The sequence below is a fragment of the Equus przewalskii genome, chromosome 6, assembly GCF_037783145.1.
Source record: "Equus przewalskii isolate Varuska chromosome 6, EquPr2, whole genome shotgun sequence".
NCBI classification, from domain to species: Eukaryota; Metazoa; Chordata; class Mammalia; order Perissodactyla; family Equidae; genus Equus; species Equus przewalskii.
The window spans coordinates 30,115,985-30,141,121 of NC_091836.1; the positions used below are offsets into that span (position 1 = coordinate 30,115,985).

At 40.3% G+C, this 25,137-nt stretch overlaps 1 long non-coding RNA gene across 1 annotated transcript in view; it reads left to right on the top strand.

Moving 5' to 3' along the window:
* Positions 1 to 686: 686 nt before the first annotated feature.
* LOC139084099 (uncharacterized) overlaps positions 687 to 25,137 on the top strand; it is a 34,336-nt gene continuing 9,885 nt past the window's right edge. The window contains exons 1-2 of the long non-coding RNA XR_011541397.1: positions 687 to 994; positions 2,280 to 2,433. This is a non-coding gene — a long non-coding RNA (uncharacterized lncRNA). The remainder of the gene's footprint in view (positions 995 to 2,279; positions 2,434 to 25,137) is intronic.

Consider the following 25,137-nt stretch of genomic DNA (forward strand, 5'->3'; position numbering starts at 1 on the left):
ATAGGCAACAAGATGGAAAACAGCTGGCTACCATTTCTTACACAATAATCCTCCCAGGACTGGAAAATTCCTATGACATCATCTTGACTTCCTTTTCTCTAGTATAAAATATAGCCACACACCTCTTAGGAAGATTGTCCTAACTGATAGGCTTTCTTACCCAGACAGATTATAACTGTTAGCAGGGAACATGAGTGACAGGCAGCAGCAGGACTGGATAATCCATGGACAGATGCTCTTGGATCAAAGATTCATGTTGAAACCAGCTGTCAGAGCAAAGAAGCAAAGTTCAGGGAGGAAAGAGTGAGGTTGGGAACCAATGAGCCTTCCCAGTTACCTGCCATCACCACTTGCCTCAAAATAAACTCAGAGCCAGGATATGGGGTAGGGGAGCATAAAAATGAGGCGAGTAGGCTATAGCAGCTACTAATTTGGGGAAACTAAGGATTGGCAGGCAGTCCCCATGCCCTGGCACCTGGGGAATAAGGGCAGCTGTTCAGGAAACATAAAAACACAGTGGAGACCAGAGGAGGGGAGCCTTTCAAATGAGAATGTTAAATGTTTGGAACCCAGTGGCTAAGTACAACATTGCCAAATGTCATGCCGAAAACAGGAAAGCTTTCCTGGGCCCTGGATGTAAAGGCCAGGGAGCAACGCAAGGAGAAGTCTGCAAGGAAAATTACAGCAACACAGAAGCCTGTGCTGGCCTGGTGCAATCCCTTCTGCAGTTCTTACAGGAAGCAAAAGAAATAGCAGTCCAGCAGTGGGCCTGGCCTCCACGCCACACCTCCTTCCATGTCTGCAGTTGGAGCAGGAAGGGCAGTGGTGGGGCCGACTCCCTGACAGGGATCAGAACAGTACATTTCAAGAACAAAGCCTGTGCCGTTTACCTGCAGATCAAAGTTGGCTCTTAATAAGATGTGTGTCGGAGGGGGCAGAGAGAGGACTGTTTCCCTTTATTCCATTAAAAAGGGATTATGAGGTGACTGACCAGGTAAGCAGCATGATCTGTGAACAGAAACTGGTCCTTTGGAAGCAGGACTGTGGCTAAACAAAAGCCTTAAGAGACACAATCAGTGACTGTTAACTGCAGCACGGTGGTAAAGCATGATGTCTGTGTTTGTGTGTGTGTGCAAGGGCGTGTGCAATATTTTCTGCTGTTGCTAAGATGGTTTCCCCCCTCACTGTCCTCTCGCCCAATCAAAAGGTAGCTGCTCCTCATTGGTTGCCTGGCTTTATCGAATGACCATGACGAGCTGGAGTTGAGCCCACCTCATTGGTTTATTCCTATGGCCCATTGTCAGGGGAGAGCAAATCAGACACCTAATCAATATTTTGTGAAGTGGCACTAGACTCCTGGCTAAATTTGCATTAAATTCCTTCCTGTCTGTGCCTTTGCACTCCGAGAGCATCATATTAACTTCAGAGATAGAGAAAGAGGCAAAACAATCAAACACTGTCATCCTTCAGCCACTTTGGATGTATTCCTGAGTGTAGGCAAAAATCTTGGAACGTCAAACATGCAACAGAGGAATTGGTTATAAACAAGATGTAAATCTCCTGAGCAGAAACATACGTAACTAGGGTAGATTAGTGGTGTCCCTTCTAGATGCAAATTGAATCTTTCCTTCCCTCCCTCCTTCCTTCAGTCCTATAGTCATTCAACAAATATTTATTGAACACCTACTCTGAGTCGGGTTCTATGGTGGCCCTGGATACATCACTGTGTCAGGCAAGAAATGTTTCTTCTCTGGGCCATTCCAGAGCAAAGCAGGGTACTAGACCACCAAGGTTCATCACATTCTAAAGAAACTGTCTCTAAAGGAAGGTGGGCTCTGATCATCATTCACAGAACAAGATGTGACCAAAGTTCCACAGTTGCATGTTTCCTGGTGGGAAACACAGATTCTGAATCAAAAGTTGGTCTAGTGGCCAGGATTTCCACAGAGTTCCAAATGAATCTCAGAAAAAATATGGATGCATAGTGATCCTGAGGAAGAGGAAAACTTGAGGTGTTAATAAATATCCACCCTTTCACAGAGAAAATAGAAGCAAGCAGGAAAAAAACTCCACCACCACTTAGCAGCTAACCTAGTCTGTGCTCCTATCCTCTATGCTCCTTCCCCTTATAAGGAACAAAGAAATTGTGTTTCTATCAAAATCGACCTTTTCATTTACGCACTAGCTCCATCCTCGCTCACCAACTCAAGGATCTCTTATAATCCTCACTTTGTTCTCTTAACATCATCAAATTTCCCCTCTGTTCTGGTCATTTTCAGCATCATGAAAATATGCTGCAATGTCCTCATCTTAAAAAGTGAAGATAATAAAGAAAAAAAAAACTTTTTATGGATCCAAGGCTGGTGTTCAGCTGGAACACACCAGAACTACCATCCTGACTGTTAAAATATTGAAACACTTCTGGACCTGGTGGTAAGTGCCCACTACCCTGAGCTTCCCAGTACCCCCTCTCTCACTTTTTTCACCCCAACCTCTCCTCTGGGACCTCCTGGACATGCCATAATCTAGCAAGCAAATGGTTAAAGTTTGGATCAGCAGGGCCCTGCAAGACTCTGCTCCAGACCTATAGTCAGCATCCAATCTGACTTGTCAGGGCCTGGGCCATATTTATTAATATCATCCCTGCTAAGACCCTACATTTTCTTCGAGTCATTCCCCCCGTCCTCATTACTCTCTTCCACTGTAAGAGCTGTCTATTTTCACTGTCTCTATTTCTCTTCCTCTTTTTTTTTGGACTCATTCCAATCAGGTTATCTTTCCAATCTTTCCAGTATCACAGCTTTATGACCACTTCCTGTTCCTCGCCTTACAACAGCTTTACTTTTTTACTTTCTTTCTGTCTCTGAGACAACAATCTTTCTTCCAGTTTTCCTCCTTCCTATCAGTCTGCCTTTTGTTCTCCTTTGCTGGTTCCTTCTTATCTTCTTGACCTCAAAACACTGAAGTGCTCTAGGGCTCGCTCAGTCTTGAGACCTCATATTCTTGTCACTCTACGTTCACTCTCTGGTGATTTCTTCCAGTCCCCGACATTGAATACTAGCTATACCCCAATCATTGTCAAATTTCTATCTCCTGCTTCAACATTTCCCTTGAAATCAAGATTCAAATATCCAATTGTCAACTCTGCATCTTCACTTGGGTGTATATATATCATACATCTCAAATTTAAGTTGCATAAAATTGTATCTTTGATCGTCCCCTCAAAAATTTTCCTACTTGCTCCCAGTCTGGTTCATCTCAGCAAAAGGCAACACTATCCTTCCCATCGCTCAGTCCAAAATACTTGTACTCAGGCTTGACTGCTTTTTTTTCTCACACCATACTACAATCCACTAGCAAATCCTGCAGTTCTATCTTCAAATCAGATCCAGAATCTGACCATTTATCACTAGCTCTCACCACAGCCATTCAAGTCCAAATCACTATCATATTTCCCCCTTATTATTGCAATGACCATCCAAAGGTCTCCCTAGCTTCACCCTTGCCCCTTCTCTACCCTTAGGCAGAATAAGTCTCTTCAAATATAGTCAGTTCATGATACTTCTCTGCTCAGAGTTTTCAAATGGCTTCCATCTCCTCCAGAAAAAAATCTAAAGTCTATACGTTATTCCTAGGCACTGAAAGGCAGTGGTAACTATAACACAGGTTTTGCCTTCAAGGAGCCCATAGTTTATCAGCTAGGTTCCAGCTCTACTTCACTGTGTGACCACCTTACAAATACGTTGTTAATCACAAGGAAGACTGGGTGAGGATATGAATGATTTTTACACAAACTTAAAAACAAAAAACACAAACAAAAACAATTTGTGCATAATTTAAATCTTATTGGTCAGTTATGAGCTTGAACTTTTTATTTAAGGACAACATATCACCTTAATATGCATTAAAATGATTTCATATTGTCTCCACTGACATTATAAGCTGACATTAAATTGTATCTAATCTCTAATGTACATAGTGAACAATCAAAATACCTGTTGAATAAATGAATGCTTAGGAAATGGACTTCTTATTTATTACCTGTAGTGATGACAATGAGAACCATGAACTGAATATCTACTGTGTAAGGTGTGGGATTTCATATATTTAAATTACTTTTTTTTTACCCCAACAACTTTATTGTCTCCTTTTTAAAAGTGAAGCCATAGTTTTGTGGCTCAGAAAAGTTGAATGTCTTTCTCAACGTATCATAACAAGGGGCAGAGTTTGAGGTTTGAACAGTGATCTGTGTGGCTTCAATGCCTCTGCTTTTGCCATAGCCATATCATGATGAGTTCTTGCATATCTGTAACACTTTTAGCATTATAACGCTTTCATAATTATTATCTTGACAAACCTCCAAAGGGCACTGAAAGGTGAGAGGTAGATACTCCTGTCCTTTGTCTATACATGGGCATGCTAAGCTCCAGAGGCTCGAGGTCAAGCAAGGAGATGAAATTCCAGTCTTCTCCCTTCTCCCAGGACGTCTTCACTGGTCTTATGCTATCTTACCTATATTTTTCTTAACTAAATGAATTGGACCCATTTACCCTTTGAGTTCCAGAACCGATTTCCCAGAGTCTATAATCCCATAATTTTTATAGTTTATTGATTATCTTTCTCATACATAATGCTTTGAAATGCCAATTCCCCATCTCCTGGAAAGCAGGAACCTAATGTTATTTGTGGAGATGCTCTCAAGTCCATAGGAAGCTGAGTCCAATTTATCAATCTTCTGATGTCAAATTTCAATTCGATATTTGCTTGTAATATGAAAAAACTAAATAAATTCAAAATTTGTGCACACAAACTTGTATATTTTGACATAATCCAATAAACAACCATAATCAATGAGATGATAATTCCCAAGATTTCACTGTATTTTTGAGAATCAAGCTTCTATTAACTAATCGTGACTTACCCCTATTCAAACCAAAAATGCCCCTTTCTGTCAGTAGCCCATGTTGAATGATTCGTCTGTGGTCAAGGGGAAAAGCCAAAAAGGAAAATCTTATTGAGGAAACAGAACAGTAGAATGAAGAATGCTTTTCAAAGCCAGGTAAACATGAAGCCCCAGTGAGCTGAATGAATCAAGGTGCAAGTAGTTATTAGGAGAAGCATAGCTTTATATCAGTTCTCCAAAGAAGAAAACAGTAATTCATACAAAGCTCTGTGATGGAGTCAACTCCATGGAACAAATAAACCAATGAATGGTCATTCAGTCATTCAACAAGTACGCCTGCTGTTTTTAAGGGGCTGTTGTCAGTGTTACGAAGGGAAATCCTTTGCAAAACGTTCCCTTGCATGTATGAGTTGTATATAAATAGCCTCTTTGATTGAACTTTCCTCCTAGGCACTTCACCACTTGTATACCTGTGTATCCTGCTGAAGGCAAACCACCCTCGGAAGATCAGGGTTAGAGAAAGAATAGTATAGTAACAACCCTTCTAGTACAGTCCACAGAAAGAATTTTAACGCATGTTAAAACACAATGGAGACAATGAAGACAGGTAAATGTCTTTTAAGTGAATTGCTAAGATTGCAGACTACTTAGAAGAAATGTTTTGAGATAAAGACAAGTCTACTGGTTGCACAAGCTATGTAACTCCAGCCTATGGTCCAGGAATTCGAGTAAGTGCATTTTTTAAACAGTAGGTTAGTTCTGGTTGGTTTGCTAAAGTTAATTCTGCAGCTGATTTTTCAGAAATCTATCAATTTTCTTAAGATGAAGTATACCCTGGAGAAACAATAGATGCTGTCAAGTTCGTATAGCTAATAAGCTTTCTTCTAAATGTTTTCCATGTGTGTGACCCATGAACTTAGGATTCCTGAGGGCAGCATTTGAGGTAACTTCTTTTTGGAGTTTTCTTACCCTCTAGAATTTTGTCAGTGCTCAGTTTAGAAAGGACTCTTGCAGAAAGTCCAAAATCCAAATCAATGGTTTCACAAATGGGAACGCTTCTATGGACTGGAAAAGGTTTACCGTGACACCAAGAATCAAGGGCATCTTCATGTTGGGGACCTCCCAACTCACATGACCCAGAGTGGGAAAGGATTTGTGTGGGTCCTGCCTGATCCTCTTGGCACCTCTGTGAAGTCTGAAGGGCTCTGCAGAGACCAGTTTGAAGACCACTGACCTCATTTCTCACAGAGAGAAACTACGACTGAGAAAGACAAAATGCCTCCTTCAAAATTATATAACCAGTTATTGTTGAGGTGGAATTAGTTTCGTGATTCCCAAGACAGCATTTTTCCTCATACCAGACTCCTCTTAATTTTAGAGCCTCCTGCAGTCTCCCTACAGCAAAATTTCCTCTCTATTTCAGGCAACCAGAGCAGACCAGGTTGTGTGTGTGCCACCCAAGGCCATTTGTCAGTGCCAGTCTCTCACCAGGCAATGCCAACCCCGGCATCTGGTCCTGGTCCCTAGCACTTCTGCTCTCATAATTAAAGAGCTGACGGATACAAACAAACTGTAACTTGAGCACTACATGGTCAGTGAGTAGAGGCCAAACATGGGTGAGTGCTGACTCATAAGGTAAGAAGGAGTCAGTTTAAAAGTTTCCAGTCTTGTTTATCTCTGGTGACAGGTACATAAATATTGCAATTGCTACAAAGAACATTTTAAAACTCAACCCAAAATATTCCACAATCCCATAGCAAGTTTAACAAAACTTACTCTATCCCATTTTATTTAGGTGGGACTGTTTGTGAGCCAGCGGGTTGGGGTTATTTTCAGGTTTGACTCAGGGCTTGATTACTCAGTGAGCCATACTGGGGCCAGTATGATGCGAAAACTTTTTGTGGCTCTTTGTGGAACACCAGGACAACCTATTGGCTCAGACTGTATATGACTATATATGACTTTACCAGCTCTCTTCTTGGGACAGATATCGTTCCCAAGAGGCCCCACGCAGACAAGGTCTGAAAGATCTGAAGCAGCAGCAGCACAACCTGAGACTTACGCTGTTTGCCTCTACTGCTGCAATCTGATTGTGGATGTGACACTAACAAGTTGTATTTCTCTCTCTGTGAAACAATCTAGAGACTCACTTCTCACATCATGGTCAAGTGCATAGGCAGCACCTGGAGCTTTGTTAAACAGGCAGAATCCCAAACCCACCCAGACCTACTGAATCAGAATCAGCATTTTAGAAAGATCTCCAGGTGATTTGTGTGCATATTAAATTGGGAAGCACTGATCTAGAAATTAACCCACCATGACTGTCTGGCTTCACCATTAGCAACCTCTACAAAATTTCAACTGGTGGACCACGTTGGGTTTTCTGGGCATTTCAGTGGAGAAGAAAGGAATGCAATAAAATCTAAAGCTTCCTTAAAATGTATTCATTTTTTGCTCCAGCAGGTTTATCACCTCCATTTTTTCCTTTAAGTGCTGTTGGAGCAGAATTTGCTTTGGATCACCAGCAAAGATTTGAAAGAAGAATATGCATTGTGGACTGTGATAACCAATAGTAAACATATTTGGCACTAAAGTGCCTTTCTTTCGTTTCTAGACATCCAGTTGGCCACCAAGTCCTTTTGATTTTACCTCCTAAATGATTTTTTAATCTGAGTCCTCCCTTATATCCGAACCACCCTGCTTTAGCTCAGGTCCTTATCATCTATAACACGGGTGTTAAAATAGTCTCTCAACTGCCTATCTGGTCTCCCTATGCAGTATTTTGCTTTCGTCCATTGCATCCTCCAAATTGTCATCAGAAAGGACATATCAAAGGCAAATCTGATCACATTATCTTCTTGTTTGATGTCCTTTAATGACTTCCGACAAAGTCAATACTTTCAAGTTTTTCATGCAAGGTCTTTGGTGATATTGCTTTTTTCTACCTTCCCAATCCTATTTCTCCCACTTTCCTACTTGTCCACCAACCTCCTAATATATGTGGTCCATGCCTCTCCCTTTGCCCAAGCTTCCTCTCTGCTGGGAATACTCTTTTTTCATTCTCTGCCAGATAAACCTCTTCTTACCTTTTATGATCACGTCATTCTTTTTATCACCTCTGCGAAGCTCTTCCTGACCATGACTCTCCACCACGAGGTACATCTGATCATCCTTGCAACCCAATGGCACTTCATATTTGCTCTATTAGCAGCACTTGCACCGAACTGTAGTGTCTGTCAGCTTGACTCTGTCCTTGCATGAGTCTATGAGACCTTGGGGCCAGGAACCATGTCACCATCTTCTTTTGTATCTTGAGTATCAAGTACCTTTGTCAACATGTAGTAGGCACTCAATGAATGTTTGATGAATTAGGTAATTAATGTAGTCACTGTGTAAAATAGCTATCACATTATCCCTGGGAACTGTGAAAAATACACAGCAACTACAGATCTAGTGGAAATAGTTTCAATGAATTAATCTTTGAGATTCTCCAATGATGGCTATTAAGAAATTGATGTTAATAGTGAAAATTACCTATGTTAGCTCTACCAAGGGAAAAGATCTACCTCAAATCATTTATTAAACACCTAATCACCTGTAACATCTAATGATCAGCAGAATTATAGCCTAAGGCACAACCAAGCCCTGCCTTCTAGGGACTTTCAGTGTGAGACAGCTAACATGGACACCAGCCACTCTCCCGGATGGTCACAGAATCTTTCCCTTGCGGCCTGATGGTGCTGTTAGAAAGGGAGAAAGACAAGAAGTGAGCTCAATTGGAGAAAACAATTCTAGGAATTGGATGTCAGCCTCTGCTCCCCCGTATCCCCACACTGGGGTTCACGAGACCCTCTGCTTCAAGCTCAGCTCAACTGGTCTCCAAGATCAATTTGGGCCTCAAGCAGGAAAGACTTCAGGAACTCCAGCTCAGCATTCTTCCTCCAAGGGCAAGCTACACCTGCACCCTGTCTTCCACCTCACATTCGTATCCCCTGCTCCTGAAGCCCAGAACTCATCTTATATTCCAGTTTCTGCTTATGGAAACAATATGGATAATGCTATCTCACACATTAATGCAACCTATGTGCCAGGCACCATTCTGGGTACTTCATGTGTATTAACAAGTTAAATATTCACAACAAACAATTTACTAGGTACTGAATTATCAGCATTTTACAGAAGAGGGAAGCAAAGACATAGAAAAGTTTCCCTGTATTGCTTCTTCTGTTTTGGTTTCTTCTGGTCATGTTCTGTCTAATTGCTGCAGATTCCATGATGCTTACTGCTTCGGGTCACCTTACCCTTCAGATATTATGCTTTGAACTTTGCAGCTGGATCTGCACAACCTCGGTCCCCATGCCACATGCTCCCTGCCACCTCTCAGTCTGGTCATCCTATTACAGATTAATCTGCTCATTCCAGCCCTGTTCTGAAGAGGAGAGTGAAAGTCAGGCATAAGGTCATTTATTTTCCACTCTATTTAATATAGATAATTAATGCTGATAGAAAAGAATTAAATTCAGTGTATGTCATATGCATAAAACACTGAGAGGTGACAGGCATCCACACTATATAATATCTGAATTAGGGAAAGAGGAAAGACAAGGTCTGTTTTTAACAATGCATCGTTTTACAGACGTACTCCTAGATATCTATCTAGGCTCCATAAACTCGCATGGTAACAAAGCACAGGACGTCCATTAACAAACTAAAATATCTGCACACACCAGGAAACAAACCATCAGTGCTCCATTACCTGGGAGAGACAATCCGTGGAAACATCTGGAACAGATTCAGGATTCTGTCCCTAACAAGCCTTTTCAATGAACTGCACATGCATTTACTCTGACATTTGCATAGTTCAGATAATAACGGTTCTCCATTTCATGCTCAGTACTGAGGTCAATGTCCCAGGAAGCTGTTTAGCAACAATTCCCCTTTTCAGACAGTTAAGAAGACTTGGAAAAGAGGGAACGGAAGCCATCCACTGCCCTGGGCTTGGAGCTGTAAGGCAGACTGTATTCCCAGACATACACACATGGGGAGCATGTGAATGGGGAAACTTTGAGAAATCTTGATTAGATTTCATCATCCTACTCCGTATCTCTAAATCAGAACCTGCCAACTATGGCCCAGGTATTTATATAGAGAGAGAATGCTAGAATTTCAAAAAGAGATTCTGATACTTGTTACTGTTTAGAAAATACCGCCAGAATTATCATTTTGGAAGAGCAAGAACACTAATAGCATACACATTCTGCTCCAATAATATCAGGAAATATAAATGAGATGCTGATAAACTAAATCAAAAGAATTAGGAAAAAAGGGAGTGTCCTTAAATATAGAAGAATTCCGATCATAATGCAATGAGCTCTGCAAAATCTCATCAATGATGACTGTTCCTCAAAGAGATCTAATTTGAAAAAAAAGGGGGGAGAAATTTAATGTACAGATGGCCCTCACCTAAGAGAAACACATCATAAACATCTTTTAATAATAAGAGAGAAATTAAGGGTATGAACCTGAGATTTAGAGAAGATTCATGGCAAGGTTTTGATTGTAGTCCACTAACAGTCTGGTACATTTAAATTGTAATTTAATTTACAAATATTTGATGAACTTAATTTGAGGAGGGATATAGTCATCTATCTACCCCATTAAAATAAACTGATGCCTGGACTGTAAGTGTTGAAATCCACAAAGGCGGATTTTCCAAAGTCACAACACTGATCAGATTTTTCTTCTCACTGCCCATCACTTCAGGCCCCTTGTTGATGACAGCAGTTGCCTGAATGAGGAACATCATCTAAGACAAAGCTCCGATCATGTGATGGATGGTGTAGGTCTCACACAAGCAAGACCTGCACAAAACTGCAGGAGCTTTGGGTCTTTTTTAACCGAGACAGGTCATTAGAAAAAATGAAAAGATGTCTTCTGGAGGCTTAATTAAGGAAGTTAATTCTCGGCCCCATCATAGGCCCATTAACCTTTCTCTGTTCCTAAAATATCTTATGTAGTGTCAAAAAGAAGCAAAGATGAGAAAAAGAGCTGTGTAATTAAACCTACTTAACCTTAAAATGGAAATGTGTCGAGGGATAGAAGCAATTGGTATGAAGCTCCTAACCTGTATTCACGACCCCAAAACCCAGAACCCATATGCCTCGTTTGCTATGCCTTACTCACATTTTCTTTGCTATGGTGTTGGATAACTTTGCTGGCTAATTTACTTACCAAGTCTGACCTAAACCATGAGATGTCAGCTCTCATTGCTGGAAGGGCAGTACTAGCCTAGTATAGGGAACAAATAAATTGCTGGTTTCTGTAAAGATTTCTTGCCACACAGAACATTTCTAAAGTTCTCACGGAGATGATTTCCCCTGACCTAGGAACACCTGGAATTGACTTCTTTCTTCCCCAATCTGTAAGAATGTGGCCAAACTGGGGTGGAGTTTGGTTCAAGATCTAAGAGAATCTCATGTATATATTTTCTTCCATGAAATCACATAATTCTGAATGGTAATTCTTCCTGAATGCCAATGTAAGACTAAGTATGAAAGGGCAGAGGCATAGCAAGAATTTGGCTGCCTTCTCAACCACAGCAGAACTTTGCAAGGGGAGTATTGTCAACAGGTTTCTGTCCCATTAGGGAACCATCATGGGGTCTGGGAAAGATGATTACAGCTGCTTCTGTTCTGCTTCGCCTCCTAGCTCCTTCTAGGTTCTGTGTCATGGGCTATATCAGTAGGGAGAGGAAGATTTTTCCACCAATCCAAAACCCATCTGAAGTGCTACAAGTTCCAAAAATTAACATAAGCAGCCAAGTCTCTATTAAATACCAGCAGATTATGCACACTACAGATCATTCATGATGACTCTGTATTCTCCAGGGGCCTCTCAGTGCAAATTCTAATACGAGAGTTGACATAAAATACAGGGCACCTGTAGTTTTATTTGCTAAGTCTGGCAACCTTACCTAATGCCCAACTGGTAATCATCACCCATCACCATAAAACAGGACATTTTAGAGAGAACTTGGAACGAGCGTGTCTGCCTCATTTTACATATGAGGAAACCAAGACCCAAAGCGTTATGGCAGAGGGTGGCAGGGCTGCTTGTTCTTAAGTCTCACAGCTAGTCAGAGGCAGTGTTTGGACCAGAATTGTGTAAGGTTTGTACCCATTTTTCCCCCCACTATCCATGTTGTTTCTCTAATAACAATGCAATTCTTTTTGTGGTGGTTGTTGTGTTGTGTAACTAGGCTTTCCAAAAATCTGAACTTTCTTGAGCATTACCCTGCTTGGGCCTCTATGCTAAATTCTGTGGATAGACGAAAAGAAAAGAGGTAACATGCTCTTCCCTGATCTTTATAACTTTTATAGTTTCGATTGGCTAAGTCTTAAGGAAAAGAAAAATTCAAATTTTTTGCCTACCGGCAAAGGTTCAAAAAATAATTTTTTCAAACCCAAATATAAAGATGTCCTTGTTTATGTACTATTTTTTTAAGTATTTGGGCCATTGCACCCCTCCATCAGTGTTAATAAGCCATGCTGGTATTCTAGGCAAAAGGTCATAAATATAATCAAGTCTTAGCCAACCATTAGATCACTCTGTTCTGCAAAATCAGTTGGGAATGATTATTTGAATCCAGCCGGAACATGCCTCATACCTTTAGTCATGGCCCCTTCAGAACCTTCTTTATACACTTCTGCCAGGAGAAGACAGAGTATGAAAATCCAATATGTGCATAAGTCTGTCACTCACTTATGAAGATGTGAATGGCAGAAATAGCCTTGGCTATACTCAAGATAAACTTGTGCCTGTCTGGCCATCGCACGCTACTATGAACATTATTTGTGCTGGTGCACTTATTATTTACAATAAGGTTTCTTCAGATCTTTCTCTCTTATAAACAACCGATTTTGCATATCTTTATAAAATATAGTCTTGGACTTTGAAACAACATAGGCATCACATGCTAATATAAATGTGTTTAATCTAGGACTTATACAGTACCAATATGAATCCAGTTGGAAATTCAGATTTTATTCATACTTTAAAACAAAGAATTCATATTTTCAGATCATCAGTGTTACAGAGCTTCATCTGGATAATTTTCCACACAACCACTTAAAGTGGCTTAACAATGGTCAACAAATTGATAATCGGAAATATTGTGATTTTTCTCAAGAATCAGGCTTCTGCTGGCTATGCCATGAAGGTTGCATCAAATCTACCCATAAACAGAGACAAAGCCAGGGTTAATGTCATCTCTGCTGATTCTCTCCTCCTCTCCTTACCCTCAAATGATCACAAGTGGCACCATCTCACTTAGTTTCTTAAGTTGAAATCATAGGAGTCATCCTTGATCCTCTCATTCTTTTTCTGCTCACATTCAATCCATTGGAGGTCCATCTGCCTCACAACCATCTCTATTCATCCATTATCCATCTCTACTACCACCCTAGTCCAAGCCAGGGCTCTCTGGACAGGACCGCTGATGAGCCTCCTGTTTCTGCTCATCACTTTCTACTATCCACCCCCTCATATTAGCAAAACATAATCTTTAATGTAAATCAAATCACGTCACCCTCATGCTTAAAACCCTACAATGGTTTCCCATTGCATTTAGAAAAACTCCAAACCCTCCCCCTGGCGTATAAATCCTTAGATGATTTGGCTCCAGCTAATTTGTCTGACTTAATCTTGTACCTCTCTCCACGTGGTTCACTACACTGGAGCCACACCAGCCTTCTTCTCTTCCTTGAATGTGCAAAGGTCCTTCTCTCCTCAGGGCTTTTAAATAAGCTGTTTTCTCTGGAATGCTCGTCCCCCAGACACTCTCCTCATCATTCAGGACTCAGTCTCAAATGTTTCCTTCTCAGAGAGATTTTCACCAACTACCCCCTTGCACATACACTGCCATACACAGTCATCATTACATTAATCTACTTTATTTTCTTTGTGGTGCTTATCACTCACTGAAATTATTTTATACTTTCTTGTTATTTTTGAGTCCACTCTCTTCAACATAAGGCACACATGAGCAAAGACAGTATCTTGTCGCCCGTTTCATTCTCAATGCCAAGAATGATGCTGGTATATAGAAAGAGCTTGCTCAATAATTATTGAATGAATAAATGAATGAAAAGATGAAGGTCACCATCATTAACATCGTCACCATAGCAGCTATCACTTTACATGTGCTTACTAGATACCAGGCACATTATCTCAATTAATCTTCACAACAACCAAATGATAAAAAAAAAAAATTACTATTGCTAATTTACAGATGAGGAACTAAAGCCCAGAAAGATCATGAAACTTCCCCAAGGTCTCAGGTAGTAAAGAATGAAACCAGTCTATCTGGCTTCAAAACCTCTGTCTTTTCAATCTCACCTGTGGTTATATTGTACAGAGAGTATGGTTTTGTGGGGCATAGGTCTAAATCAATTCATTTGTTCTTTAATTTTGTCAGCTATTTATTCAGTACCAGTTATGTGCTAGGCATTTTGTGAGGTGTTATGAATATCAAAGTGAACAAGATAGAATCCTTGCTTTCATTTATCTTGCACTCCAATAATTATTTGGTTAATGCTTATAAGAGCTAGTCTGATTGTACTAGTCTGCTAGAGCCGCCATAACAAAATAGCCCAGACTGGGTGGTTTAAACAACAAAATATGATTTTCTCATTCTTCTGGAGGCTGGAAGTCCAAGATCAAGGTGCTGGCAAGGTTGGATTCTCCTGAGGCCTCTCTCATTGGCTGGCACATAGCTATTCTCACATAGCCTTTTCTCTGTGCACATGCATCCCTGGGGTCTCTTCCTCTTCTTATGAGGACACCAGACATAATGGATTAGGACTTCTATGTATGACTTTATTTCATCGTAATTACCTTTTTAAAGGTTCTATCCCCAAATGCAGTTACATTGGGGGTTAAGTCTTCAACATAGGAATTTTTGGAGGACAAAATTCAGACTAATTATCAATTCATTGGTTATTGCTAAGTTTCACACATTAAGCGGTTGTGTGAAAAGTGTCTAGGTGAAGCTTGAGTTTTCACTGGGTTTTCCTTGCTACTTCTGCTTTACCTCTTGGGCTTGAGATTCACTGCACATCCACTTCACGTAGGGTTTATGTGGCTGTCATTTGCTGGTTTTAATTAGTGTGTGGTACTGAGCATCATTACAATGTTGGTGGTATTAAATTTCAGTGTACTCAAATACCATGAGTTGAAATCACAGCTCATGACAGCCATGGGGAAGCTAGCCTCGAACTAAACTGGGAGATAATTAAAACAGGCAGGAGCAGAGATTGTTCATACTGGCCTCTCCTGCTCTCTGACATAACAACCCTCTTTTGGTGTCATGTCTTTCTTCCTTTGTCTTATTCATTTACTCTCTAACAAAGTTTACTCTGAAGCGGGCACCTAACAAGGATGACAGTGCTATGAGCAAGAAAAGAAAGCAAGTAGAAAGAACAAATGTTTGTTCTGAGAAGCTGCCTCTGGTGGGTTTAAAACAATTGTGGAATAAAACCAGAATGACTTGCTCAGAGTGGTGGCAAGTGTGCCTTTCTAGCTCAAAGACTTCATTAGTTTTTATGTGTGCCTATGTGAGGGTGTGCAGAGTTTTCTTTCCATTATACTAAAGAGAGAAAAGAGAGACAAATAGTAGCTAACCAAAAATCACTGATAGATAGGCAAATGCATCAATCATAGGCATTCGCCAGACATATTCTTTGCCACTTACTCTGGAACCAACCCACCGATTAACTACCACTGTCACTGAAGGTTAAGTAAAGTGCAAAGAGCTTTGATTGGCAAATGGAAACTTACCTCTATTTGGCTTCATTGAATCAGTTAGGCTTCTTAGAAATCAAGGTAGGCTGGCTTCTAGGAGATGCTAATATGGGAGCTATTGATACAAAAAGGCAAGTAGATGGCTTAGCATCTAACCCCAAAGCAGAGAAACTTGGAAAACTGGCCTGAAACATATGGACTACCCTACTTCCAGATTTAAACAGTTTTAGACAAAAGTTAAGTTCTAAGAAGAAAATCAACCAGGTGTGGTGATAGAGAAAAAAGGAAGGAGAGGGAGTGGCCAGAAAAGATTAAATTTAAAACAAAGCATGGAGAATGAGGAATAGTCAGGCTAAGAGGAAGAGAGGGAAAGAAAATAACAGGTGCAAAGCTCCTGGGGTAAGAAAGAGCTTGGAGTGTTCTAGAAAGTGTCAGAAAGCCAGGGAGGGCTGAGCAATGGTGAGGAGGAGGATAAGAGTCTGGAATGAGGTTAGGGAGTTAAGTACATGGGCACGAACAAGATCCCACATGTTGTTTAAGGCAGGGTAAGGCGTTTAAAAGTTTTCTAAGAAGAATTAGAAGTCATTAAAAGATTTAAGCAGGGGAAAGACATGAGCTGATTTTTTGTTGTTTTTTAAAGATCTCTCTAGATACTCCCTGGGAAGTGGCTTGTCAGGGATGGGGTGAAAGGGCAGAGTGGCAGCAGGGACATAGGTTAGGCGGCCACAGCAGTAACCTGGGCAGTAGATAATGATAACTTGGGCTGGGATCGTGGCAAGAGGAGATGAGGAGGAGAAAACCATTTGAGGAACATTGTAGACATAGAATCAACAGAACATGCTCATAGACTGGATGTTGGGAATGAGGGAAAGACAGAAATTAAATCCTAAGTTTCTGGCCTGAGCCCATGAGAGGCTGATGCTGTCCTTTTTCTTTGGGGTTAAGACTTGGAAGGAGCAAGGTTGGGTATAATGAGAAAGAGTTTGCAAGCAGGAGAAAATCAAGAGTTCCACTCTGATATCTTAACACTGAGGTTCCTTTGAGGGGTCTAATTAAAGGCATTATCTATAGTTAGTTACATATAGTTAAATATGTGAATCTGGAGCTCAGATGAGGGTTAGGGATGAAGACATAAATCTGAGAGCATGATGATATCACTATGTATGTAAAGTCATTGGATTGGAAGAACTCACCTAGGGAGAGAGTAGTGATAGAGGCAAGAGGACGACCCAGAGCTCTAATAGAAAAGGAGACTCTTACCTTCATGATAAGAAGAAAGGGTGATTCAACCAACCCAGAATGAATGGAACTGAAAAGAGAGAGACAGCCAGGGAGAATGTGTCTCCCACCCCAGTGCCAAGTGCCTGCCTAGAAAACCAAAACTAATCCTTATGAGGATTAAGTGAAATAACACATAGAGAAAGATTTAGTGAACTACAACTTATTTTTTAATACACAGTAGAATTATTACCTTATTGTCTGATCTTTTATTTATTTGCTGTATTTACTTGCTTTTTTTCTCGCTAAGAGGTAAACTCCTAAGGGCAAAGGTGCCATTATGCCCATTGAAGCTTCTCCAACACCTGGAACCAGTAAGTGCTGACTGACAGATTGAGTGTTGTTTTTACTATGTTCAAGAGAATAACTGGTCAATGCCTCTGATTCAGGTTGACTTCTGATAAACCATCATTCAGTTCTTGCTACTTCCTGCAATTCCTCATTCGCAGGGCAGACATCAGAACTCTTTAATCTTTTTCTGAGAAGCTCCTTTTCTCAAATCGATATGAACGGGGGAGATTCTCATCTGTTCACAATGGGTTCTTCTCCTCTTAGTTTTGCCAAGAAAAATTCAAAATCTCACACAAAAGTCAGAGAACTCACTTGAAGTAAAAGGAAATGAGGATTGAACAGAAATTCTTGTAAGAGCTCTGGACTTCAGCATACCTCTGTGTCAGGAACATCAATATGGCAGACCATCAATGAGAGGAGAGCAAATGTTACTGGAGAATTGTGTGAAAAGAAAAAAATGAATTTTCTTACTTTTTCTTCTATCAAGTTGCTCTTGCCTATTTTTCAAAGAAGTCTTTTTCTTCGTTTCTGTCTTTTTAAAGCCAAACACAGCCTCAAGAAACAAAAAAAAGTAAGATATTTTCACTTATCTTTGATATTCACCCTCCCTTCTCCTAGGACTTCTAAACATCCTTCTCCCCTAACTGACTTTCAGGGAAGCTGAGGTAAGAAAAGAGTAATCTTTACTGCTAAAGGGGAAGAGGTTAAAGGTGAAGCCATCTCATCAGAAAACAATAGAATGTACTTTCAAAACATAATTTGGGAAGATGCACACTACTCTCTCCCTCATTAAAAATAAAACTCCATGACAGTAGCCAACATCTGAAAGGTGTAGACTGAGAACCATAAGCGATAATCAAGCTGACGTACATGGAAGTTCTCTAGATTTTTGTAATCAAAGAGAATTCTGATTTTTTGGCTATGGGACCTTGGACAAATTATTTTTCATGCCTGGTTTTTTCGTCTTAAAGATGGATTGATGTCACTTACATTGCATGGTTGTTGTGAGGTTTAGGTACAAAGCACAAAGAGCCTCTGCAAAGCATGGCAGAAGATAAGGGATAACAGACAGACAAAATGCAAATGCCTGCTCCCTACTCTTTGGTGGCTTTGAGGAATCATGGAAAACAGGGAGATACAGTAATGACAACAGATAAAATTTTTGAGAGGGCCAGCTCAGTGGAGTAGTGGTTAAGTGCTCACACTCCTCTTTGGCGGCCTGGGGTTCGCAGGTTCAGATCCCGGGCGTGGACCTATACACTACTCATCATGCCAAGCTGTGGCAGCATCCCACATACAAAATAGAGGAAGATTGGCAACAGATGTAAGCTCAGGGCCAATCTTCCTCACACACACACACAGTCACACACACAAAATAAGTAATATTTTTCAGCTCTTACTATATTAGACACTGAAAGAAGTGCTCTCACAAAAATTAAGATATTTTCCTAAAGTCAGTAGGACAGTGGTGGAGCTGGAATTCATACCCAGGAATTTGGACTCCAGAGTTCCTGATCTTCCCTGCTACGATATACTGTCCCATAGGTATAGAGAAAACAAATATATGGAAAGCAGGATTCTCGAGTTCCAGTTTCCATTTCCCACAAACTAAGTTATTTGGCCCTGGGAAAGTCACCGAATTTCTCTGACCTTCAGTCTTCCCAACTGTAAATGGAAACGCTGGATACTATTGGATTGTCAACCTTGTGTCTCTCCTACAATCCTGTGATTTTTTCCAGTTTTATTGAGATGTAATTGACATATAATATTGTATTAATTTAAGGTGTACAGCATAGTGATTTGATATATGTATAGATTATGAAATGACTACAATAGCCACACACACACAGTTACAATTTTTTTCTTGTGATGAGAACTTTGATTTACTCTCTTAGCATCTTTCAAATATACAATACAGTATCGTTAACTATAGTCCCCACACTGTACATTCCCAGAACTTATTTATCTTATAACTGGAAGCCAGTACCTTTTGGCTGTGGTCCTGTGATTATGCTTGTTGTAATCATTCAGGTTTTCAAAACTGGTGAATCATTGGGCTGATAAAATGGAAGTCTGCAAGATGAACCACATCTCAAGTAGATTAAAAAACCACTGGTTTTGAACCTCCAGAAATGAAAGGGAATTGTATTATTCAGTGTTGACAATGGGATAGTCTATAGCTCTTCATCTCATAGTCTTGACAGAGGTTCCTGCTACACTCAGACGTGAAATTTTCTATACTATAGATGCCAAGAAAAAGTGATGGATCTGAACAGGTGAAGCAGACCTAGAAAGCAGCTGAAGCCACAATCACAGCCCACAGTGGTGACCAGTCATTACTGTACCCACTGCACCTGTGGGAAAACTAGGAGCAGTACATAACCTGGAAAACACAGCAGTCGTGGTGCAAAACCAGGGTTGGAGGCCAAATGTCTAACCCTAACATCGCCGATCTTTTCTTTTGATTTTCCTGTTTGATATCATCAAGTAGGAATCAAAAAATCAGATTTTCTTGATCCAACATGATTAGGTCTCAAATTTTCAGGTATAGACTGATGGTGCTTCCCCTCTTCAACACTAGTGATTAAGTCCCAACAGAAATGGCTGACGGAAAAGCCTTGTCGTGGCTCCAGTCTAAATTGTTGAAGCATCAGAATTATATGGTGCTTTTATTATCTTGTGGAATGCATGTCCCTGGGGTACTCCTTTGAGTTCAACTAAAATGACAGTTTAATTCTCAGTAAATGAGTGCTAATTAAAATGCTTGGGGAAAGACTGTCATAATTGAATAATGAGAATAATGCAGCATACATTTGTTTAAAGGTTCCTGTAAGCTGAATTTAGGGATCAAAAAACGGTCTCTAGAAGCTCACAGGCAAAACCAACTCTCTGAAAAGTCTTTACTACTCAGCGTGTGTATTCATTAAGCTAAGAGCATCCTGAGCAGGGATTGTATCAAAGCTGCTGCAAGAATCTAAATCTTGCCTTCACATTTGTCTCTTGCAAAATGTTTATAAACATGTTCCTTGATCCTAAATTTTGTGAAATGTAGGCTGGAGTGGAACCAGTGGTGTGGAAATCTATTTCTGATTTATTTCTAGACAGGTAGCTGTGATCACCTCTCTAGGGTCAAGTCTCTAGAGTGGAATTCACTTTACATAATAATGCTTTATAAAACTGTAGAATTAGACGATGCCAAGATTAGAAGTGTTCAGAAGGAAGCAATGTGGTTAAGTGGAAAGAGCACTGGATTCTAAGCTTAGCCTTGCCAATACAGTTCATGCATCACTTAATGATGAGGATACATTCTGAGACATATGTCTTTAGGCGATTTCATTGTTGTGTGAATATCTTTGAATGTACTTACACAAACCTAGATGGTATAGCCTACTATCACACCTAGGCTATACCATCATATACGCATCTTGTCGTTGATCTGAATGTCGTTATTCAGCAAACGACTATAATTATAAGACAGGCTGTAAATAGTTTAGTCCAGATCCTCATCATTTACTTAAACTTGTTTGGAGGATAAAATGAGATAATACATTTAAAAGTAATGTTCAAAGAAATAAAAACTACGTAAATGAAATAAAACTTTATCTTTAGCAATTGGTTGACTCTGGTATAAATAATATAAGCCTTATATTTATTTTCCTAATTCAGCTGACTTTAGTATATGGATACATTTTAACAGGTTGGATCCATTTGGCCAAGCTCATTATAGTAGCATATTATTAGGAAAACCTGAATTATCCTAAAATACAGAATCTATCCTTCATCCCACACAATGTCCGATTTATATACAAGCCCCCACCCCCAGCTGCTGAGATAATTGGATTGACTTTCATGCTTCTCAGTTTCTACATTTCCTTTAGCTCTTCCATCCTAGTAATAGTTAATTTCAAAGGCTTCAGGATTGTATTGAATCCAATCCATTCAGTGAGTTTCTGTCCTGTCCTTAAAGATCTATGGGAAAAATAAATTCTATAACCTCCTTCTATGCCTAACAACTTCTACAGTGGGTAAATTCTGTACAATCTGAATTCCTTGATTGTGAAAAAATGTCCCCAGGGCCACCCATTGGGAGGCCTCCCATACACTTACTAATCCAACACAGCTTAGAGGCCTTGACAGCTCCCGCGGCGCTGCTTATACACCCCCTTATGAATATGCAAAGACAATCTTTCACTTACAAAAGAAACTGATATAGCCATTATGGCCTGTGGTTAATCAAACCTCCATTCACTTCCCTCTGCTTGGAGAACCATCATCAAGAAAACGTGTTGCTAAGCAAACTTAGTAAGGACCTGGTTCTCATAAAAATGATTGCCTAGGGGCCAGCTTAGAAGTCAGGATCCAGGTTTTTTTCAGGCTTTAATTTGATTTCCTATCAAATCTAAGTTCATCATTCAGTTAAAGGAAGATTTGAGAGTTGCTCACGCATTGCTCATTTTAAGAAGTTAGAGTTTACATACATACACACAAACACACACGCACACACACACTCACACACACCAGGTCCTTCCACTTGCTTCTGTAACTGCTTCTTGGAAAACATCCAAGCTTAGGCCAAGGAGATGCATAAAAGAGAAGCTGCTGACTTTCGAAGCATCTGGTGAATTCACAACTTTCATTGAGCCTTACATAATGTATCATCAATATTCATTCTTTCATAGACATCTATCTTAGTCATTCCCACCTCCCCCAGGAAACATGATCAAGAGAAAACATAAAGGACATTAAATCACAAACTCTTAATGAAGAGTAGAAATTCATGTCCTCGCTTTGCAGCTAATTTTCAGTGCAATCTGAAAAGATCACTTAAACTATCTGCACCATGGATTCCATAGCCCCCAAATGGAGAATAATACTTCTATGAGACCAAGATAAGGCTTTAAACCTACCCACACAGTAGCTTAGTATCCTTCATAACTATCTGGGTTATCAGATTTCATCTAGGTTAGTTAAAACTTCTATTTTGTCAGATATAGGCACTAATTTCCTCCAGTAGGTTGTGGGCCAGTGGTATCAATTTCCCATTTCAGGCAACAATTTCAGTTTTCCATGTAAAGGATTCAAGGAGATGTGATAGACCCCAGGCATTGGGAAATGGGATTCTGGTATAAACAATCAAATAGATTAACCTCTGAGCTATCAAATTTATTTTGGAAACATTACTACACTAGATGGTAGATGTAGATTACAGATTATATCATATAATGTTTACATTTAATTGCTTTATGCCAAATAACATTGCTTTTACTCTTCCTAGTCTATGTTCATATAATAAACATGATTAGTGAATGACCTGTCTGCCCTCAAACTAGTTTGTTTTGATGTTAATATTATTTGAAATAGGATAGAGATAATAACAACAAAACTGCCTTCAAAGAATTTTAAGCCCCACTCAGCTCTGAGCTGCTGCTGCTTCTTCTTCTTCTTCTTCTTCTTCTTCTTTGGTGAGGAAGATTGGCCCTGAGCTAACATCTGTTGCCAATCTTCCTATTTTCTTTTTTTTTTTCTCTCCAAAGCCCCAGTACATAGTTGTATATTCTAGTGTTAAGCCATTCTAATTCTTCTATGTGGGATGCCACCACAGCATGGCTTGATGAGCTATATGTGGGTCCACGCCTGGGATCCAAACTGGTGAACTCTGGACCGCAGAAGCAGAGTATGTGAACCTAACTACTTGGCCAGGGGGCCGGCCCCAGCTCTGAGCTTCTTGAGGGCAGGAACTCTATACTATTTGTCTCTATATCCCTGGCACAGCATTTGGCCCATGTGAGCTTCCGATGGCTAATGTAGTATTTTCCATTAGTTCAATGGTGGCCACAAATCAGTGTTTCTCAGAATATGGTCCAGAGTCACCTGAGGACTTGTTTAAAGGTGAGCTTCCCATGCCCCACTTGAGGCTTACAGAATCCCAGTCTCTCTTGGTAGGGCACAGGAATCTGCCATTTTAACAAACTCTCAGGTGGTTCTTGGGCACATTTCAGTTAAAGAAACTCTGCTTTGCTTTTTTGTCTCAAAAGCATTATTTTTAGCTTTACTGGAACACTTCAGTCAACATGAAGCAAACAATTGTTCTAATATGTAAGGAACTCTTGTTCCAAAGGCTTCATGTTCATACCTAGTTTAAGGACCCATATTTTTGATATTCCAAAAGCCCGTCAGCAGAGCCAAGACCTAGGTCATCATTTGATGCTCAATCGCTCTCTGATGTCAGATACCTAAAATCAGTTTCTCCTATATCTGTTTTGCCATCAGATTGACATGGATTCATCACTTAAGGTTTTCCAATAAGGAGGAGCTAACGGACCTTTGAGTCAAGTGTAGCGTGGTCTCGTGTGTGTGCATTTAAATGCTTTGATTTCTTCAGTTTTGCTTTATTCAATTAATTCATCAGCTTGCAGCTAGTCAAGTGTGACTTCTTAATAGTGTGGGTCTTGCTTACTCCTTCAATCAACTCTTGGCATCTAATGCTCCTATCTTCTCAGAACATTTATAATAAGACCTCTACCTGCTTTGTCTGCATCCTATTGGAAGGGTTCTTTATGGGGCATTTGTGGATTTTTATATTCAGCCATTAGAAAAACACACAAAAGTACACTCCACTGAATATTTGGGTCTACGTTCCTGAAAGATATGCTCCTCAGGGATGCCGTGGCATAGCTTTATGAAGGAGCCCTTGTCTAATAACAGTTGATATGGATCAGGGTCTCATTCCAAGCTTTCAGTGAAGTTTTTCATCTAATCTTCTTTCTTAGAATTCATATGTCTGGCACTTCTGTCAACATTGTACTTACAGCTTCTGTGACATGACTGAAACTCCTCAAGGGCAGTAAGTGATGGCATGTCTTTTTTTTTTCCCCTCACCTCACTCTGTGTCTCTCCCAAATGCATCAGGAAAAATCCAAGATGAGATGCTTAATTCTACACAGGTGACAACGCAGTCACTTGAATTAGTAATTATGTATAACGGTTAGACTTCCAAGGTCCAGAGTGTTAAAACCAAAGAGGGGAGAGGGGTACACACTGAGTCCCTCTAGCAAATTTTCTGGACCCCAGTGCCTCCAGGATGACATCTAGGCCTCTGGATGGCTCACATGTTCTCCCTGAAGGGCAGAGGGTCCCCTCCAATGGTGTTGATCAGTCTCTCCTCTGCTTTATGGTCTGCATTCTGGCTGCCCTGAGATTTGTTGATTTCATTTACTGATCACCACTATTGTTGACCTGCTCTTTTTTATGAAGTCCCTGACTCTGCAGTTACTTTGGTCCTTCAAAATTTAGAAGGTACATGATTGGGGTAAAAATGGGAGAAAAGAGATAGAGAAAGGGTTCTTCCCCCAGCATTGGAATGGCTGCATTAAGACCAAACAAAATGCATTCTTTCTAGGTCTCTTACTGTGTTCCCGATGTGAAAATAATTTCAATTGATTTTATTTTTCAGTTGCTTTCCCAAAACTATGTCCCCCAAAGAAAAGAAATAAAACCCCTTGCGGGGGCCGGCCCCGTAGCCAAATGGTTAAAGTTCCCCACACTCCACTTCCCCAACCCAGGTCTGTGAGTTCTGATCCTGGGCGCGGGCTTACTCCACTCATCAGCCATGCTGTGGCAGCATCCCACATACAAAAAGTAGAGGAAGACTGGCACAGATGTTAGCTTAGGCCTAACATTTCTCAAGCAAAAAAAAAAAAAAAAGAGGAAGCTTGGCAATGGATGTTAACTCAATGCAAATATTCCTCACAAATAAATAAAAAAGTAAATAAATAAATAAATAAAAACACTTGCCACTGGCTTTCTCTGACTCAGGGTCAGAGAGCAACGTGAATGTGACCACACCCAAAACCAAGGCTCTCTCA